The following is a 4,897-nucleotide window of genomic DNA, read 5'->3' as shown; positions in this document are numbered from 1 at the left end:
AAAAATTAAAATATCATTACTTTTAAAATTTTTTAGAAAAATCTTATTTGCAAAAAAATAAATTTAATAAGTAATACATTACAAAATGGAATGAATTATATAACATAAATGACAAAATATTTTGAAATTTATTTAACATTTTATTTAATCCAATATATCATATTATATGTCTGTCTATTTTACAATAATTGATTAAAGTAATCAATTATTTGATTACTTTGCAATTGAGCACGAATCCGTGAAGGCATATCTAACTGCAATACCTTTTCATATATACCTTATAGGTATATATGAAAATAATTTAATATAAATTACACAGATTCGTCACTCCAATAAAAAATTCGTTACTCACCGACCCGATGCGCAACAGCGGAGTTAATTACTGCAACGTAGCTACGATGGTTCTGTAACACAAATAGAATACACAAATTATAGCAGCGCTCGAAAAAAATAAATATTTAAAAAAATAATTCTTACGCGTATATATATCTATTTGTTTTCCAATTCGATATTTATTAAAATAATTACATAATTTCCAAAAAAGATTTTTATATAAATAAACTCGTATAAAATTTTAAATCGTTTCTCTTTCTAGAACTATGAATTTTAAATTATTAAAAAACATAATAAAATCCGAATAAATGAGAAAATGATTAATTTTAAATATTAACAAGAAAATTATATTTACCGCAAGGTTGCTCCGCCGGTGCCCGATGCCCTTCCTGAGCCTCCTCCTCCTCTCAGGATGTCAGGTCGTCAGGCCTCTTCACAGCACAGAACACTCGCGAATAATTATAATCGCGCGCGGACTAATTTTATGTATATACAAATTTTTCACGCGATGCTTGAGGACACTCCCGAAACAAACGCGCAACAAACTGGCTACAGTTCGTTCATTCAGTTAAATCGGTGGCAGAATGTCGGTTAAAAACCGACGATTAATGCGTGAAACGCATTTGCCACATAGGAGCCATTGAACGACTCATGGCTATGCTGTGTTAATACATTATTAATAACATTAATATTATCTAACGTTTAATATTAATGTTATTAATAATGGTGCAACGGACTGTTGGCTTTTTCGGAAAACCCCCCCCCAACGAAATCCCTCGGAATATTGAGCCCCTCTCAAGATCGTACTCACTGGAAGGGTTTATAAAAAGTTACGAATTTCAAGAGAATGAGTTATAGCGAAAGATATATATACTTCATTAGGCAGTTATCGTTTCGATGTGAGTCATTAATCGCACGGGATAAGCATTTACTATTATATTTGTAAAATATAGGCAACATTTTGTGCTATTTAGCATTGAAGAAATGCGAAGAAAGCGGACGCGATGTGTACTGCGACTCACCCCTACCGACGTCGATTAGAGAATGGTAGCGTGTGGAGAGTTCGTAAACACGCCATACGTATGACGTCATACGTAAACATGGTGCGCGCTATCCACCATGCGTAAACATCCCTCAAGGTTTCAACGGCAATATTCAACAATATTACAAATAATATTCAATTTACACGAGATGCTACAGCATCTTTTGATAACTAAATGTTAAATACTATAATTGTAATATTTTAAATATTTCTAATATCTTGATATCATACATTTACTGTTTTAGAGACTCATTACGATTTATCTAAGATAGGTATGTATATCTTGTCTGTAACAATAAACAATTATTAATTGTCGCTATATTATATGTATTACAAAATTATGTATAAATTATTTAAATCGAGAGTTTTTAAAGCGCCAACATTAAAAATATTTGGATTAGAACATTAGTAAGAAAATAATGTAATTATAGTGAAATTTCCGTTCTATACTGTTTCAATTATTTATTAAAATAAATTATGCTAAGCAATTTGAGAAATAATTATTAATATGTTTGTAAATTTTTATATTCCAGAGAAAATTTAATTAATATATGAATATATCAATAATGAATTTCTTATTTAAATTTAATAAATCAAGCAAATGAAATTTAATCATAATAAATAATATAATGACATACTTCTTTTTTTATTTATTCAAATTATGCGACTACAGTCCTTTCAAGATGAAAATTTTTAAATAAAAATGTAAGTTGTTGATCATTTTGAAATTAATTTTAAACAATTTAATATGTCCTATTAATTTATGATTTATGATTTTCTATTGCATAATATACTTTAATATTGTTATTGAAATTATTTCGCGAACTCTTTGCCATATAAAAACTACACTCAAGTCCATTAAGATAGATATACATAGACATGATTATTGCATTATAACATGACTCGTTGTTACCTTTTTCACTCTGAATATTTAAACGTGATGGACAAATATAATTTCAGAAAAAAAAAAAAATAAACAGATTAGTCTGACGATTGATCTAATTTATAAGTAATACTGATCCAAGAAACAATCTTAAAACAAACGCTTCTCACTTAACATCTTAATAATGAACAGTGAGAACAGCGAGAGTTTGCGCGGTGCAAGTTAAAAGAGCCAACACAGGTTAATATTTGGCGGTGAAGTCGCGAAAGTAATTCTAGATGAAATCAAAGTCAAATATTATCGGCGACGCGGAAATGGGGCAAGATAAGCTCCTCGGTTAGATACTCGGTCGCTCGGTACCTCTCTTTCTCTCTCTTTCTCCTTCTCAGATGGAAATGAAGCGCGTTCGATCAAATTTAAGTGCACGAACCGGTCCGAATCAATCAGCACAGTGCCCCTGCAAGTGCACTCACTGCGCGAATTCTACTCTGGATTCTCGGTTTGCGGCCTGCGGTCTGTGGCCCACGATATTGAACATCGCGAACTACGAGACATACCGGGCCGATAATAGAACGATACCTGTCCCGCTTACGAAAAAGTCAGGTACGATCTGCAATCGAACGGTTTATAGCTTCCTCCTCGCTGCTTCCCCTCTCTCTCTCTCGTATATGTCGATTATCCCCGAAAAATATCGCGGGCTATTCCCGGCATTCCTGCCCGCAAAGGTTTATCGCCGCGAAAAAAAGATCGGAATTCACAGAGAGATAAAAGGATTGCCTATTATTAACGAGGTGTGTATTTGCGAAATAAAGCACGAGGCTGCTCGAACGCGTTTCAAGTAATATTTTGAATTAATCGTTGCGGAAACGAAGAGAGAAATGGAGAAAGAGAGAGAGAGAGAGAGAGAGAGAGAGAGAGAGAGGAGAGAAAAACCTCGCGCGGATGCATAAAACGTAATAATTGTTATCCATGGAATCACGATCCTTTTAATTGTACGTATAAAAACGTTCTATAACGAACTATCGTTTCGCTCTTATGTGTATAGCGTGGCAAAATATTGAGTCTTTTATTTATAAATCTTTCGCATAACTCCGGAAATAAATCTTTAATGAAGAAACGATCTCACCGGCTTTCAGTATACTCGTTTATACACATTTGATACACATATTTTAAAACATAGAAACTAAATTTGTGAGAGAAGGAAAGAATTGTCTCTCTAAACTAATATATTTACACAAATATTGCTTTCGTAGTTAAAATATTTAGATAGATTCATAAAGTGTAAATTTTTCAATAAGATAACAAATTGTTATCTTGCAATTTATATATATTACTCACTGTCTGCTGCAGCATCTCCGTGATGTAGCATCTCTCGTTGCTTTTACACATTCACGACGCACTCACGATTCACGAACCGGGTAGTTCCACCTATCACAGAATAGAAATTGTAGAATTTCACCCGTCGTGGCACTTCACGGATACAATCATGAGAGCGAGATTTTTGAGGTGGAAACTTACATGAAAATTTTTAACAAACATATCAACAAATCTAATTGAGTGATATTAATTATTTTACGCGCGATCAAATTTGCAATAATAAAATTCAAACTGAGCTTTTCTTACTTTTCGCTTTGTACGATTATATTAATCGATTGCGTGCAACCAACTCAAATCTAAGTATGATCTAAATTTGATTTTCAACGCGCATTAACGTCCATGCAAAATCATTTAAAAAGATCTCGCATTGTTTATCATGTCGCTTTATTGTGAAATATTTATCTAGTTGATGTAAAGAACAGAGAGTGAGGATTTGACTGGAGCACGAGAGTTTCCCTTTCGTCGAAAAGAGAAAAATGTAACGCGTTGCCGGTACGGCAACAAGCCCCTTACCGAAAGTAGCGTCGACTTTTTTCCCGTCAGTAATTCATCCCGAATCAATTGGCCGATGTCTCGAGAAAAGCGGAATATTGGAAATGGCGACGAGGTGCGCGGTGCGGGGCGAGAGGCGGAGGCGGAACAGTCTGGCTGATTATCCGATTATCCGGTTCTCCGGAACATTTGCAATTTACATCTCAGAATTCCACCCTTCCCTCGGGGGGGGACGTTCGTCCCTTCTTTCCCTATCCTCGTCTCATCCTCGTTCTCATATCGATAAGCCGTGGGAATTTTCCATTTCCATTTCTCGCAAAAGTCGTTCTCACTCGCGCGGACGTGTCTTCCTGTCGCGCGTTATTCCTGATCGAGAGTCCTCCTGGATTACGGTGGCTGCCATAGTTGACCTACACGAGTCAGAAGATTATCTCTCGAGCGAGGAGACTCTCGCTACCTCGGCTGCAGGCGCAAATCCTATTAACATAATAGAGACGACCTAATTAAGGATCGCTTACGGCCAATGTGTCGCGCTTTCTTTGAGAGGATATCCCCGAAGGGATTTGACGGTTAATCCTTCCGAACGCGCGCGACATTTTCCATTAAAATCTTTCGAATCTAGTAGCAGAGCGTGTAAGCTCACTCGGACTTTAATGGCTGTCTACTGTAATGATCGATGGATCGTTGAAAAAAATCCCTGTGTCACGAAAAATTTTATTACGTAAATTTATCAAGCTCTCTCTCTCTCTCTCTCTCTCTCTCTCTCTCTC

General features: G+C 35.4%; 1 long non-coding RNA gene across 1 annotated transcript; it reads right to left on the bottom strand.

Annotated features, from left to right (window-relative positions):
* Positions 1 to 200: 200 nt before the first annotated feature.
* Positions 201 to 4,897, bottom strand: LOC148938328 (uncharacterized). The gene is made up of 3 exons (XR_016139596.1): positions 4,149 to 4,897; positions 689 to 3,686; positions 201 to 404 (listed from the first exon to the last, which is right to left on the bottom strand). It is a non-coding gene; the product is annotated as an uncharacterized LOC148938328 (long non-coding RNA).

This window comes from Pogonomyrmex barbatus, unplaced genomic scaffold (assembly GCF_055798465.1).
Source record: "Pogonomyrmex barbatus isolate J1 unplaced genomic scaffold, ASM5579846v1 scaffold1, whole genome shotgun sequence".
In the NCBI taxonomy this organism is placed as follows: domain Eukaryota; kingdom Metazoa; phylum Arthropoda; class Insecta; order Hymenoptera; family Formicidae; genus Pogonomyrmex; species Pogonomyrmex barbatus.
This window is presented reverse-complemented; position numbering and strand designations above follow the sequence as displayed.